A 17,687-nucleotide genomic window follows, 5' to 3' on the forward strand; every position below is an offset into this window, starting at 1 on the left:
AGGTAGGGGGGCGCGCCTACCCCCAGGGCGCACCCTCCACCCTCGTGGGGCCCATGTTGCTCCACCGACGTACTTCTTCCTCCTATATATACCTACGTACCCCCAAACCAACATAAGCATCCACGAAAACCTCATTCCACCGCTGCAACCTTCTGTACCCGTGAGATCCCATCTTGGGGCCTTTTCCGGCGTCCTGCCGGAGGGGGCATTGATCACGGAGGTCTTCTACATCAACACCATAGCCTCTCCGATGATGTGTGAGTAGTTTACCTCAGACCTTCGGGTCCATAGTTATTAGCTAGATGGCTTCTTCTCTCTCTTTGGATCTCAATACCATGTTCTCCCCGATTATCGTGGAGATCTATTCGATGTAATCTTCTTTTGCGGTGTGTTTGTTGAGACCGATGAATTGTGGGTTTATGATCAAGTTTATCTATGAACAATATTTGAATCTTCTCTGAATTCTTTTATGTATGATTGGTTATCTTTGCAAGTCTCTTCGAATTATCAGTTTGGTTTGGCCTACTAGATTGATCTTTCTTGCAATGGGAGAAGTGCTTAGCTTTGGGTTCAATCTTGCGGTGTCCTTTCCCAGTGACAGCAGGGGCAGCAAGGCACGTATTGTATTGTTGCCATCGAGGATAACAAGATGGGGTTTATATCATATTGCATGAGTTTATCCCTCTACATCATGTCATCTTACTTAAAGCATTACTCTGTTCTTATGAACTTAATACTCTAGATGCATGCTGGATAGCGGTCGATGTGTGGAGTAATAGTAGTAGATGCAGGCAGGAGTCGGTCTACTTGTCTCGGACGTGATGCCTATATACATGATCATACCTAGATATTCTCATAACTATGCTCAATTCTATCAATTGCTCAACAGTAATTTGTTTACCCACCGTAATATTTATGCTCTTGAGAGAAGCCACTAGTGAAACCTATGCCCCCCGGGTCTATTTTCCATCATATTAATCTTCCAACACTTAGTTATTTCTTGCGCCGTTTATTTTGCTTTCTTTACTTTTAATCTTTATCCTAAAAATACCAAAAATATTATCTTATCATATCTATCAGATCTCACTCTCGTAAGTGACCGTAGAGGGATTGACAACCCCTTTATCGCGTTGGTTGCGAGGTTTTTGTTTGTTTGTGTAGGTGCGAGGGACTCGTGCGTGGTCTCCTACTGGATTGATACCTTGGTTCTCAAAAACTGAGGGAAATACTTACGCTACTTTACTGCATCACCCTTTCCTCTTCAAGGGAAAACCAACGCAGTGCTCAAGAGGTAGCAAGAAGGATTTCTGGCGCCGTTGCCGTGGAGTCTATGCAAAAGTCAACATACCAAGTACCCATCACAAACTCATCTCCCACGCATTACATTATTTGCCATTTGCCTCTCGTTTTCCTCTCCCCCACTTCACCCTTGCAGTTTTATTCGCCCTCTCTTTTCCATTCGCCTCTTTTTCGCTTGCTTCTTCTTTGCTCATTTGTTGGATTGCTTGCTTGTCACGATGGCTCAAGATAATACTAAATTGTGTGACTTTATCAATACCAAGAACGATGATTTTCTTAGCACCCCGATTGCTCCTCTTACCGATCCTGAATCCTGTGAAATTAATGCTGCTTTATTGAATCTTGTCATGAAAGATCAATTCGCCGGCCTTCCTAGTGAAGATGCCGCTACCCATCTAAATAGCTTCGTTGATTTGTGTGATATGCAAAAGAAGAAAGATGTGGACAATGATATTGTTAAATCGAAGCTATTTCCTTTTTCGCTTAGAGATCGCGCTAAGCTTGGTTTTCGTCTTTGCCTAAAAATAGTATTGATTCATGGAATAAGTGCAAAGATGCTTTTATCTCTAAGTATTTTCCTCCCGCTAAAATCATCTCTCTTAGAAAAGATATTATGAATTTTAAGCAACTTGATCATGAACATGTTGCACAAGCTTGAGAGAGGATTAAATTAATGATACGTAATTGCCCTACACATGGTTTGAATCTTTGGATGATTATACAAAAAATTTATGCCGGATTGAATTTTGCTTCTAGAAATCATTTAGATTCGGCCGTGGGAGGCACTTTTATGAAAATCACTTTAGGAGAAGCTACTAAACTCCTAGATAATATTATGGTTAATTATTCTCAATGGCACACCGAAAGATCTACTAATAAAAAAGTGCATGCGATAGAAGAAATTAATGTTTTGAGTGGAAAGATGGATGAACTTATGAAATTATTTGCTATTAAAAGTGTTTCTTCTGATCCTAATGATATGCCTTTGTCTACTTTGATTGAGAATAATAACGAATCTATGGATGTGAATTTTGTTGGTAGGAATAATTTTGGTAACAACGCGTATAGAGGAAACTTTAATCCTAGGCCATATCCTAGTAATGCCTCTAATAATTATGGTAATTCCTACAACAACTCTTATGGAAATTTTAATAAGATGCCCTCTGAATTTGAGACTAGTGTTAAGGAGTTTATGAATTCGCAAAAGAATTCCAATGCTTTGCTTGAAGAAAAATTGCTCAAAGTTGATGAATTGGCTAGGAACGTTGATAGAATTTCTTGATGTTGATTCTTTGAAACTTAGATCTATTCCACCCAAGCATGGTATCAATGAGTCTCTCAAAGCCATGAGAATTTCCATTGATGAGTGCAAAGAAAGAACCGCTAGGATGCGTGCTAAGAAAGATTGCTTTGTGAAGGCGTGTTCTTCTAACTTTTATGAAAATAAAGATGAAGATCTAAAAGTTATTGATGTGTCCCCTATTAAATCTTTGTTTTGCAATATGAATCCTGATAATGATGGGACTGAATATGAACCACCTTTACCTAGAAGGCATTCCAAAAATTCGGAGTCTTTAGATCTTGATGCTAAAATTGGTAAAAGTGGGATTGAAAAGATCAGAACTCTAGATATTAATGAACCCACTATTTTGGATTTCAAGGAATTTAATTATGATAATTTCTCTTTGATAGATTGTATTTCCTTGTTGCAATCTGTGCTAAATTCTCCTCATGCTTATAGCCAAAATAAAGCTTTTACTAAACATATCGTTGATGCTTTGATGCAATCTTATGAAGAAAAACTTGAGTTGGAAGTTTCTATCCCTAGAAAACTTTATGATGCGTGGGAGCATACTATTAAAATTAAAATTAAAGATCATGAATGCTATGCTTTGTGTGATTTGGGTGGTTTCCACGATTCCAAAAACTTTATGTGATTTGCTAGGTTTCCGTGATTTTGATGATTGCTCTTTAAACTTGCACCTTGCGGATTCCACTATCAAGAAACCTATGGGAAGAATTAATGATGTTCTTATTGTCACAAATAGGAATATGTGCCCGTAGATTTTATTGTTCTTGATATAGATTGCAATCCTTCATGTCCTATTATTCTTGGTAGACCTTTCCTTAGAACGATTGGTGCAATTATCGATATGAAGGAAGGGAATATTAGATTCCAATTTCTGTTAAGGAAAGGCATGGAACACTCCCCTAGAAAGAAAATAAAATTACCTTATGAATCTATTATGAGAGCCACTTATGGATTGCCTACCAAAGATGGCAATACCTAGATCTATCCTTGCTTTTATGCCTAGCTAGGGGTGTTTAACGATAGCGCTTGTTGGGAGGCAACCCAATTTTATTTTTAGGTTTTTGCTTTTTGCTTCTGTTTAGGAATAAATATTTGTTCTAGCCTCTGGTTAGATTTGTTTTTATGTTTTAATTAGTGTTTGTGCCAAGTTAAACCTATAGGATCTTCTTGGATGATAGTTATTTGATCTTGCTGAAAATTCCAGAAACTTTATGTTCACGAAAATAATTGTTAAAAATCAATAGAATGTGGTAAATATTGATTCCAATTGCTGCTTATCAATAAACAAATTGTCTAGGTCGTCCTATTTTGGCTGAATTTTTTTGAGTTCCAGAACTTTGCGTTAGTTACAGATTACTACAGACTTTTTGACAGATTCTGTTTTTCGTGTGTTGTTTGCTTATTTTGATGAATCTATGGCTAGTAAAATAGTTTATAAACCATAGAGAAGTTGGAATACAGTAGGTTTAACACCAATATAAATAAACAATGAGTTCATTACAGTACCTTGAAGTGGTGTTTTGTTTTCTTTCGCTAACGGAGCTCACGAGATTTTCTGCTAAGTTTTGTGTTGTGAAGTTTTCAAGTTTTGGGTAGAAGATTTGATGGATTATGGAACAAGGAGTGGCAAGAGCCTAAGCTTGGGGATGCCCATGGAACCCCAAGATAATCTAAGGACACCAAAAAGCCAAAGCTTGGGGATGCCCCGGAAGGCATCCCCTCTTTCGTCTACTTCCATCGGTAACTTTACTTGGAGCTATATTTTTATTCACCACATGATATGTGTTTTGCTTGGAGCGTCTTGTATTATTTGAGTCTTTGCTTTTTAGTTTACCACAATCATCCTTGCTGTACACACCTTTTGAGAGAGACACACACAAATCGGAATTTATTAGAATACTCTATGTGCTTCACTTATATCTTTTGAGCTATATAGTTTTTGCTCTAGTGCTTCACTTATACTTTTTAGAGCACGGCGGTGGTTGTATTTTATAGAAATTATTGATCTCTCATGCTTCACTTATATTATTTTGAGAGTCTTAAAACAGCATGGCAAATTGCTTTAATTATAATATCATGAGAAATTTGATGCTTGATAATTGTTTTGAGATATAAAGGTGGTAATATCATAGTTGTGCTAGTTGAGTAATTGTGAAATTGAGAAATACTTTTGTTGGAGTTTGTGATTCCCGTAGCATGCACGTATGGTGAACTGTTATGTAACAAAGTCGGAGCATGAGGTATTTGTTGATTGTCATCCTTTGTGTGGCGGTCGGGATCGCGCGATGGTTAACTCCTACCAACCCTTCCCCTAGGAGCATGCGTAGTAGTACTTTGCTTCGAGGGCTAATAAATTTTTGCAATAAGTATATGAGTTCTTTATGACTAATGAGAGTCCATGGATTATACGCACACTTACCTTTCCGCAATTTTCTAGCCTCTTCGGTACCGTGCATTGCCCTTTCTCACCTTGAGAGTTGGTGCAAACTTCGCCGGTGCATCCAAACCCCCGTGATATGATACGCTCTATCACACATAAACCTCCTTATATCTTCCTCAAAACAGCCACCATACCTACCTATTATGGCATTTCCATAGCCATTCCGAGATATATTGCCATGCAACTTTCCACCGTTTCGTTTATCATGACACGCTCCATCATTGTCATATTGCTTCGCATGATCATGTAGTTGACATCGTATTTGTGGCAAAGCCACCGTTCATAATTCTTTCATACATGTCGCTCTTGATTCATTGCATATCCCGGTACACCGCTGGAGGCATTCACATAGAGTCATATCTTGTTCCAAGTATTGAGTTGTAATTCATGAGTTGTAAGTAAATAAAAGTGTGATGATCATCATTATTAGAGCATTGTCCCAAGTGAGGAAAGGATGATGGAGACCATGATTCCCCCACAAGTCGGGATGAGACTCCGGACTAAAAAAAGAGCCCATAAAGAAAGGAGAGAAAAGGCCCCAATAAAAAATGAGAAAAAAGAGAGAAGGGACAATGTTACTATCCTTTTACCACACTTGTGCTTCAAAGTAGCACCGTGATCTTCATGATAGAGAGTCTCTCATTTTGTCACTTTCATATACTAGTGGGAAATTTCATTATAGAACTTGGCTTGTATATTCCAATGATGGGCTTCCTCAAATGCCCGAGGTCTTCATGAGCAAGCAAGTTGGATGCACACCCACTTAGTTTCTTTTTTGAGCTTTCATACACTTATAGCTCTAGTGCATCCGTTGCATGGCAATCCCTACTCCTTGCATTGACATCAATTGATGGGCATCTCCATAGCCCGTTGATTAGCCTTGTCGATGTTAGACTTTCTCCTTTTTTGTCTTCCCACATAACCCCCATCATTATACCTTATTCCACCATAGTGTTATATCCATGGCTTGCGCTCATGTATTGCGTAAAAGTTGAAAAGGCTGAAGCGCATTAAAAAGTATGAACCAAATGCTTGGCTAAAACCGGGGTTGTACATGATATGAATATTTTGTGTGGGGAAGATGGAGCATAGCCAGACTATATGATTTTGTAGGGATAACTTGCTTTGGCTATGTTATTTTGATAAGACATAATTGCTTGGTTAGCATGCTTGAAGTATTATTATTTTTATGTCAACATTAAACTTTTATCTTGAATCATATCGAATCTGAACATTCGTGCCACAATAAGAAGAACTACATTGAAATTATGCTAAAGTAGCATTCCACATCAAAAATTCTGTTTTTATCATTTACCTACTCGAGGACGAGCAGGAATTAAGCTTGGGGATGCTTGATACGTCTCCAACGTATCTATAATTTTTTATTGTTCCATGCTATATTATATTCTGTTTTGGATGTTTAATGGGCTTTATTATACACTTTTATATCATTTTTGGGACTAACCTATTAACCGGAGGCCCAGCCCAAATGGCTGTTTTTTTTGCCTATTTCAGTGATTCGCAGAAAAAGAATATCAAACGGAGTCCAAACGGAATGAAACCTTCGGGAACGTGATTTTCGGAATGAACGTGATCCAGAGGACTTGGACCCTATGTCAAGAGGGCAACCAGGAGAGCACGAGGCAGGGGGGCACCTACCCCCCAGGGCGCGCCCTCCACCCTCGTGGGGCCCATGTTGCTCCACCGACGTACTTCTTCCTCCTATATATACCTACATACCCCCAAACCAACAGAAGCATCCACGAAAACCTAATTCCACCGCCGCAACCTTCTGTACCCGTGAGATCCCATCTTGGGGCCTTTTCCGGCGTCCTGCCAGAGGGGGCATTGATCACGGAGGGCTTCTACATCAACACCATAGCCTCTCCGATGATGTGTGAGTAGTTTACCTCAGACCTTCGGGTCCATAGTTATTAGCTAGATGGCTTCTTCTCTCTCTTTGGATCTCAATACCATGTTCTCCCTGATTCTCTTGGAGATCGATGTAATCTTCTTTTGCGGTGTGTTCGTTGAGACCGATGAATTGTGGGTTTATGATCAAGTTTATCTATGAACAATATTTGAATCTTCTCTGAATTCTTTTATGTATGATTGGTTATCTTTGCAAGTCTCTTCGAATTATCAGTTTGGTTTGGCCTACTAGATTGATCTTTCTTGCAATGGGAGAAGTGCTTAGCTTTGGGTTCAATCTTGCGGTGTCCTTTCCCAGTGACAGCACGGGCAGCAAGGCACGTATTGTATTGTTTCCATCGAGGATAACAAGATGGGGTTTATATCTTATTGCATGAGTTTATCCCTCTACATCATGTCATCTTACTTAAAGCGTTACTCTGTTCGTATGAACTTAATACTCTAGATGCATGCTGGATAGCGGTCGATGTGTGGAGTAATAGTAGTAGATGCAGGCAGGAGTCGGTCTACTTGTCTCGGACGTGATGCCTATATACATGATCATACCTAGATACTCTCATAACTATGCTCAATTCTACCAATTGCTCAACAGTAATTTGTTTACCCACCGTAATATTTATGCTCTTGAGAGAAGCCACTAGTGAAACCTATGGCCCCCGGGTCTATTTTCCGTCATATTAATCTTCCAACACTTAGTTATTTCTTGCGCCGTTTATTTTGCTTTCTTTACTTTTAGTCTTTATCCTAAAAATACCAAAAATATTATCTTATCATATCTATCAGATCTCACTCTCGTAAGTGACCGTAGAGGAATTAACAACCCCTTTATCGCGTTGGTTGCGAGGTTCTTGTTTGTTTGTGTACGTGCGAGGGACTCGTGCGTGGTCTCCTAATGGATTGATACCTTGGTTCTCAAAAACTAAGGGAAATACTCACGCTACTTTACTGCATCACCCTTTCCTCTTCAAGGGGAAACCAACGCAGTGCTCAAGAGGTAGCAGACCCATCCGTTAGCTTAGCACTATGATCGTTTAGTTTGTTGCTATTGCTTTCTTCATGACTTATACATGTTCCTATGACTATGAGATTATGCAACTCCCGAATACCGGAGGAACACTTAGTGTGCTATCAAACGTCACAACGTAACTGGGTGAATATAAAGATGCTCTACAAGTGTCTCCGATGGTGCTTGTTGAGTTGGCATAGATCGAGATAAGGATTTGTCACTCCGATTGTCGGAGAGGTATCTCTGGGCCCTCTCGGTAATGCTCATCACTATAAGCCTTGCAAGCAATGTAACTAATGAGTTAGTTACGGGATGATGCATTACGGAACGAGTAAAGAGACTTTCCGGTAACGAGATTGGACTAGGTATAGTGATATTGACGATTGAATCCCGGGCAAGTAACATACCGATGACAAAGGGAACAACGTATGTTGTTATGCGTTTTGACTGATAAAGATGTTCGTAGAATATGTGGGAGCCAATATGAGCATCCAGGTTCCGCTATTGGTTATTGACCGGAGATGAGTCTCGGTCATGTCTACATAGTTCTCGAACCCGTAGGGTCCGCACGCTTAACGTTCGATAACTATCGGTATTATGAGTTTATGTGTTTTGATGTACCGAAGGTAGTTCGGAGTCCCGGATGAGATCACGGACATGACGAGGAGTCTCGAAATGGTCGAGACGTAAAGATCGATATATTGGAAGGCTATATCCAGACATCGGAAAGATTCTGAGTGGTTCGGGTATTTTTCGGAGTACCGGAGAGTTACGGGAATTCGCCGGGTGAAGTATTGGGCCTTCATGGGCCTTAGTGGAAAGGAGAGAAGGGCCACAAGGGGAGGCCGCGCGCCCCCCATGACTTGTCCGAATTGGACTAGGGAGGGGGCGGTGCCCCCCTCTTTCCTTCTCCCTCTCCTACTCCTTCCCTCTCTCCCCTCTTGGAAAAGGAAGGGGACTCCAACTAGGATTGGGAATCCTAGTTGGACTCCCCCTATAGGCGCGCCCCTCCTAGGCCGGCCTCCTCTTCCCCCCTCCTTTATATACGTGGCCAGGGGGCACCCCATAGACACACAAGTTGATCTTTAGGCGTGTGCGGTGCCCCCCTCCACAGTTTTACACCTCGGTCATATCGTCGTAGTGCTTAGGCGAAGCCCTGCGCCGGTAACTTCATCATCACCGTCACTACGCCGTCGTGCTGACGAAACTCTCCCTTGGCCTCGGCTGGATCAAGAGTTCGAGGGACGTCACCGAGCTGAACATGTGCAGATCGCGGAGGTGCCGTGCGTTTGGTACTTGATCGGTTGGATCGCGAAGACGTTCGACTACATCAACCGCGTTACTAAACGCTTCCGCTTTCGGTCTATGAGGGTACATGGACACACTCTTCCCACTCGTTGCTATGTGATAACCCACAAGTATAGGGGATCGCAACAGTTTTTAGGGTAGAGTATTCAACCCAAATTTATTGATTCGACACAAGGGGAGCCAAAGAATATTCTCAAGTATTAGCAGTTCAGTTGTCAATTCAACCACACCTAGATAACTTAGTATCTGCAGCAAAGTATTTAGTAGCAAAGTAATATGGAAGTAACGGTAACGATAGCAAAAGTAATATTTTTGGGTTTTGTAGTGATTGTAACAGTAGCAACGGAAAAGTAAATAAGCGAGGAACAATATATGAAAAGCTCGTAGGCATTGGATCGGTGATGGAGAATTATGCCGGATGCGGTTCATCATGTAACAATCATAACATAGGGTGACACAGAACTAGCTCCAATTCATCAATGTAATGTAGGCATGTATTCCGAATATAGTCATACGTGCTTATGGAAAAGAACTTGCATGACATCTTTTGTCCTACCCTCCCGTGGCAGCGGGGTCCTAATGGAAACTAAGGGATATTAAGGCCTCCTTTTCATAGAGTACCGGAACAAAGCATTAGCACATAGTGAATACATGAACTCCTCAAACTACGGTCATCACCGGGCGTGGTCCCGATTATTGTCACTTCGGGGTTGCCGGATCATAACACATAGTAGGTGACTATAGACTTGCAAGATAGGATCAAGAACTCACATATATTCATGGAAACATAATAGGTTCAGATCTGAAATCATGGCACTCGGGCCCTAGTGACAAGCATTAAGCATAGCAAAGTCATAGCAACATCAATCTCAGAACATAGTGGATACTAGGGATCAAACCCTAACAAAACTAACTCGATTACATGATAGATCTCATCCAACCCATCACCGTCCAGCAAGCCTACGATGGAATTAGTCACGCACGGCGGTGAGCATCATGAAATTGGTGATGGAGGATGGTTGATGATGACGACGGCGACGGATTCCCCTCTTCGGAGCCCCTAACGGACTCAAGATCAGCCCTCCGAGAGGTTTTAGGGCTTGGCGGCGGCTCCGTATCGTAAAACGCAATGAATCCTTCTCTCTGATTTTTTTCTCCCCGAAAGTGAATATATGGAGTTGGAGTTGAGGTCGGTGGAGCTTCAGGGGGCCCACGAGGCAGGGGGCGCGCCCTGGGGGGGCAGGTGTGCCCCCCACCCTCGTGGACAGGGTGTGGGCCCCCTGACGTGGATTTTTCTTTCAGTATTTTTAATATTTTTGAAAAAGATGTTCCGTGGAGTTTCAGGTCATTCTGAGAACTTTTGTTTCTGCACATAAATAACACCATGGAAAGTCTGCTGAAAACAACGTCAGTCCGGGTTAGTTCCATTCAAATCATGCAAGTTAGAGTCCAAAACAAGGGCAAAAGTGTTTGGAGAAGTAGATACGACGGAGACGTATCAACTCCCCCAAGCTTAAACCTTTGCTTGTCCTCAAGCAATTCAGTTGATAAACTGAAAGTGATAAAGAAAAACTTTTACAAACTCGGTTTGCTCTTGTTGTTGCAAATATGTAAAGCCAGCATTCAAGTTTTCGGCAAAGATTATGACTAACCACATTCACAATAACTCTTAGGTCTCATGTTTACTCATATCAATGGCATAATCAACTAGCGAGCAATAATAATAAATCTCGGATGACAACACTTTCTCAAAACAATCATGATATATATAATAGGATGGTATCTCACTAGCCCTTTCTGAGACCGCAAAACATAAATGCAGAGCACCTTTAAAGATCAAGGACTGACTAGACATTGTAATTCATGGTAAAAGAGATCCAGTCATAGTCATACCCAATATAAATTAACAGTAATGGATGCAAATGACAGCAGTGCTCTCCAGCTGGTGCTTTTTAATAAGAGGGTGATGACTCAACATAAAAGTAAATAGATAGGCCCTTCGCAGAGGGAAGCAGGGATTTGTAGAGGTGCCAGAGCTCGATTTTGAAATAGAGATAAATAATATTTTGAGCGGCATACTTTCATTGTCAACATAACAACCAAGAGATGGCAATATCTTCCATGCTACTCACATTATAGGCGGTTCCCAAACAGAATGGTAAAGTTTATACTCGCCCTCCACCAACAAGCATCAATCCATTGCTTGCTCGAAACAATGAGTGCCTCCAACTAGCAATAGTCCCAGGGGGAGTTTTGTTTGCAATTATTTTGATTTAGTTTGCATAAAGCATGGGACTGGGCATCCTGGTGACTAGCCATTTTCTCGTGAGTGAGGAGCGGAGTCCACTCCTCTTGAGAATAACCCGCCTAGCATGGAAGATACGGACAACCCTAGTTGATACATGAGCTATTCGAGCATACAAAACAGAATTTCATTTGAAGGTTTGGAGTTTGGCACATGCAAATTTACTTGGAACGGCAGGTAGATACCGCATATAGGAAGGTATAGTGGACTCATATGGAATAACTTTGGGGTTTAAGGGATTGGATGCACAAGCAGTATTCCCGCTTAGTACAAGTGAAGGCTAGCAAAAGACTGGGAAGCGACCAACTAGAGAGCGACAACAGTCATGAACATGCATTAAAATTAATAGACATTGAGTACGAGCATGAGTAGGATATAATCCACCATGAACATAAATATCGTGAAGGCTATGTTGATTTGTTTCAACTACATGTGTGAACATGTGCCAAGTCGAGTCACTTAAATCATTCAAAGGAGGATACCACCCCACTATACCACATCACAACCATTTTAATAGCATGTTGGCACGCAAGGTAAACCATTATAACTCATAGCTAATCAAGCATGGCACGAGCAACTATGATCTCTAATTGTCATTGCAAACATGTTTATTCATAATAGGCTGAATCAGGAACGATGAACTAATCATATTTACAAAAACAAGAGAGGTCGAGTTCATACCAGCTTCTCTCATCTCAGTCAGTCCATCATATATCGTCATAATTGCCTTTCACTTGCACGACCGAACGATGTGAATAATAATAAGAGTGCACGTGCATTGGACTAAGCTGGAATCTGCGAGCATTCAATAAACAGGAGAAGACAAGGCAATATGGGCTCTTGGTTAAATCAACAATAATGCATATAAGAGCCACTTCAACAATTTAATTATGGTCTTCTCCTATCGACCCCCAAAGAAAAGAAAAGAAATAAAACTATTTACACGGGAAAGCTCCCAACAAGCAAAAGAAGAACAGGAAATATGTTTGGGTTTTCTATTAATTATTACTACTACAGAAAGAAAGGTAAATTAACTAAAAGCTACTACTATTTTTTTTGTTTTTCTTAAGGTTTAACAAACACACAAGAAGAAAGCAAGAAAAAGAAAATAAACTAGCATGGATATTACAGTGAAAGAGTATGAGCACCGACATCTAGCAATGAGTGTGTGAACATGAATGTAATGTCGGTGGGAAATACGTACTCCCCCAAGCTTAGGCTTTTGGCCTAAGTTGGTTTATTGCCACGGATGGCCTGGCGGATATCCATAGTTGTAGCTGGGGTCGTACTGCGCTGCGGCAGTTATTGCCTCATGAGCTGCAGCGTGACGGCGAGCTACCTCCGCCCTCCTCTCGTACTCATCTGCCTCCTCTCTGGTAATAAAATGTCTTCCTTTTGCCTGATAATCAAAGAAGGCAGGAGCAGGGAGAGTAATACGGACAGCACGACGTCTGTCAAAGATTAAGCGATACTGGAGAGGTGATTCATTCCTCTCGACAAACTGGTAGTGAACCATAGCATTAAAGTCTAGGTAAGTAGGAGGCAATTCAATATCATCATCACGTATGCTTACACCAAGAAAATCAGCTAAGCGGGTTGCATAAATTCCACCAAAGAAATCTCCATTAAATCTATTATGATGCAACCTACGTGCTTGAGCTGGATGGTGATTTTTTTGGGAGGAAGAAGAAGTGTGTTGGTGCAGGAATAAGGGGAGGGGAGCCACCATGAGCCCACGAGGCAGGGGGCGCGCCCTCCACCCTCGTGGTCAGGTGCTTGCCCCTCCTGTTGTGTTCTCAGTGCCAGATATTCTCAAATATTCCAGAAAAATCATATTCCATTTTCAGGGCATTTGGAGAACTTTTATTTTCGGGGTATTTTTATATTGCACGGATAAATCAGAAAACAGACAGAAAAATACTATTTTTACTTTATTTCAACTAAATAACAGAAAGTAGAAAGAGGGTGCAGAAGGTTGTGCCTTCTAGTTTCATCCATCTCATGCTCATCAAAAGGAATCCACTAACAAGGTTGATCAAGTCTTGTTAACAAACTCATTTCGAATAACATGGAACCGGAGAAATTTCGAATAACACTATGTTACCTCAACGGGGATATGCACATCCCCAATAATAAGAATATCAAATTTCTTCTTGACAGTAGGAAGAGGAAATTCAAAACCTCCAAAAATAATCGATGGAATTTTTCCAATAGAATTGATACTGTGGACTTGAGGTTGTTTCCTCGGAAAGTGTACCGTATGCTCATTACCATTAACATGAAAAGTGACATTGCCTTTGTTGCAATCAATAACAGCCCCTGCAGTATTCAAAAAGGGTCTTCCAAGAATAATAGACATACTATCGTCCTCAGGAATATCAAGAATAACAAAGTCCGTTAAAATAGTAACGTTTGCAACCACAACAGGCACATCCTCACAAATACCGACAGGTATAGCAGTTGATTTATCAGCCATTTGCAAAGATATCTCAGTAGGTGTCAACTTATTCAAATCAAGTCTATGATATAAAGAGAGGGGCATAACACTAACACCGGCTCCAAGATCACATAAAGCAGTTTTAACATAGTTTCTTTTAATGGAGCATGGTATAGTAGGTACTCCTGGATCTCCAAGTTTCTTTGGTATTCCACCTTTAAAAGTGTAATTAGCAAGCATGGTGGAAATTTCAGCTTCCGGTATCTTTCTTTTATTAGTAACAATATCTTTCATATACTTAGCATAAGGATTCATTTTGAGCATATCAGTTAATCGCATACGCAAAAAGATAGGTCTAATCATTTCAGCAAAGCGCTCAAAATCCACACCATCCTTTTTCTGGGATGGTTTGGGAGGAAAAGGCATGGGTTTCTGAACCCATGGTTCTCTTTCTTTACCGTGTTTCCTAGCAACAAAGTCTCTCTTATCATAACGTTGATTCTTTGATTGTGGGTTATCAAGATCAACAGCAAGTTCAGTTTCCACATCATTATCATTACTAGGTTGAGCATCATCATGAACATCATCATTAACATTTTCATTAGGTTCATGTTCATTACCAGATTGTGTTTCAGCATCGGAAATAGATATATCATTTGGATTCTCAGGTGGTTCAGCAATAGGTTCACTAGAAGCATGCAAAGTCCTATCATTTTTGTTTTTCTTCCTTTTAGAGGGACTAGGTGCATCTATATTATTTCTCTAAGAATCTTGCTCAATTCTCTTAGGGTGGCCTTCCGGATACAATGGTTCCTGAGTCATCTTACCAGTTCTAGTAGCCACTCTAACAGCATAATCATCATTCTTACTATTCAATTCATTGAGCAAATCATTTTGAGCCTTAAGTACTTGTTCTACCTGAGTGGTAACCATAGAAGCATGTTTACTAATGAGTTTAAGTTCACCTTTAACTCTAGACATATAATCACCCAAGTGTTCAATCATATAAGCATTTTGTTTTAATTGTCTACCAAAATAAGCATTAAAATCTTCTTACTTAACCATAAAGTTATCAAACTCATCCAAACATTGGCTAGCAATTTTAGTAGGAGGGATTTCAGCTTTATCATATCTATAGAGAGAATTTACCTTTACTACCTGTGTCGGGTTATCAAGACCATGAGTTTCTTCAATAGGTGATGAATTAAGATCATATATTTCTTCGACAGGCGGTAAATTAAGACCATGTATTTCTTCAATAGGAGGTAAATTCTTAACATCTTCAGCTTTAATACCTTTTTCTTTCATAGATTTCTTTGCCTCTTGCATATCTTCAGGACTGAGAAATAGAACACCTCTCTTCGGAGTTGGTTTAGGAATAGGCTCAGGAAGTGTCCAATTATTTTCATTTGTCAACATATTATTCAATAGAATTTCAGCTTCATCCGGTGTTCTTTCCCTGAAAACAAAGCCAGCACAACTATCCAGGTAATCTCTGGAAGCATCGGTTAGTCCATTATAAAAGATATCAAGCATTTCATTTTTCTTAAGAGGATGATCAGGCAAAGCATTAAGTAATTGGAGAAGCCTCCCCCAAGCTTGTGGGAGACTCTCTTCTTCAATTTGCACAAAATTATATATATATCCCTTAAAGCAGCTTATTTCCTATGAGCAGGGAAATATTTAGCAGAGAAGTAATACATCATATCCTGGGGACTACGCACACAACCAGGATCAAGAGAATTAAACCATATCTTAGCATCACCCTTTAATGAGAACGGAAATATTGTAAGGATATATAGGTAGCGAGATTTCTCATCATTAGTGAACAGGGTGGCTATATCATTTAATTTAGTAAGACGTGCCACAATAGTTTCAGATTCATAGCCATGAAAAGGATCAGATTCAACCAAAGTAATTATATCAGGATCAACAGAGAATTCATAATCCTTATCAGTAACACAGATAGGTGAAGTAGCAAAAGCAGGGTCAGGTTTCATTCTAGCATTAAGAGATTGCTGCTTCCATTTAGCTAATAATTTATTAACATCATATCTATCTTTGCAAGCAAAAATAGCTTTATCAATTTCTTCATCCATAACATAGCCCTCAGGAACAACAGGCAATTCATAGTTATTAGGGGGAGAGTCTTCATCATCACTTTAATCGATATTATCAGTTTCAATAATTTCATTCTCTCTAGCCCTAGCAAGTTGTTCATCAAGAAATTCACCAAGTGGCACAGTAGTATGAGCATAGAAGTAGTTTCATCATAAGTATCATGCATAGCAGAAGTGGCATCATCAATAACATGCGACATATCAGGACGAATAGCAGAAGAAGGTTTAGGTGTCGCAAGCTTACTCAAAACAGAAGGTGAATCAAGTGCAGAGCTAGATGGCAGATCCTTACCTCCCCTCATAGTTGAGGGATAGATTTTTGTTTTCTCGTCTTTCAAGTTCTTCATAGTGACCAGAAGATATAAATCCCAAGTGACTCAAAGAATAGAGCTATGCTCCCCGGCAACGGCGCCAGAAAATAGTCTTGATAACCCACAAGTATAGGGGATCGCAACAGTTTTCGAGGGTAGAGTATTCAACCCAAATTTATTGATTCGACACAAGGGGAGCCAAAGAATATTCTCAAGTATTAGCAGTTGAGTTGTCAATTCAACCACACCTGGATAACTTAGTATCTGCAGCAAAGTATTTAGTAGCAAAGTAATATGGAAGTAACGGTAATGATAGCAAAAGTAATATTTTTGGGTTTTGTAGTGATTGTAACAGTAGCAATGGAAAAGTAAATAAGCGAGGAACAATATATGAAAAGCTCGTAGGCATTGGATCGGTGATGGAGAATTATGCCGGATGCGGTTCATCATGTAACAATCATAACATAGGGTGACACAGAACTAGCTCCAATTCATCAATGTAATGTAGGCATGTATTCCGAATATAGTCATACGTGCTTATGGAAAAGAACTTGCATGACATCTTTTGTCCTACCCTCCCGTGGCAGCGGGGTCCTAATGGAAACTAAGGGATATTAAGGCCTCCTTTTAATAGAGTACCGGAACAAAGCATTAGCACATAGTGAATACATGAACTCCTCAAACTACGGTCATCACTGGGAGTGGTCCCGATTATTGTCACTTCGGGGTTGCCGGATCATAACACATAGTAGGTGACTATAGACTTGCAAGATAGGATCAAGAACTCACATATATTCATGAAAACATAATAGGTTCAGATCTGAAATCATGGCACTCGGGCCCTAGTGACAAGCATTAAGCATAGCAAAGTCATAGCAACATCAATCTCAGAACATAGTGGATACTAGGGATAAAACCCTAACAAAACTAACTCGATTACATGATAGATCTCATCCAACCCATCACCGTCCAGCAAGCCTATGATGGAATTACTCACGCACGGCGGTGAGCATCATGAAATTGGTGATGGAGGATGGTTGATGATGACGACGGCGATGGATTCCCCTCTTCGGAGCCCCGAACGGACTCCAGATCAGCCCTCCCGAGAGGTTTTAGAGCTTGGCGGCGACTCTGTATCGTAAAACGCGATGAATCCTTCTCTCTGATTTTTTTCTCCCCGAAAGTGAATATATGGAGTTGGAGTTGAGGTCGGTGGA

Source organism: Triticum aestivum, chromosome 4D (genome assembly GCF_018294505.1).
Source record: "Triticum aestivum cultivar Chinese Spring chromosome 4D, IWGSC CS RefSeq v2.1, whole genome shotgun sequence".
Taxonomy (NCBI): domain Eukaryota; kingdom Viridiplantae; phylum Streptophyta; class Magnoliopsida; order Poales; family Poaceae; genus Triticum; species Triticum aestivum.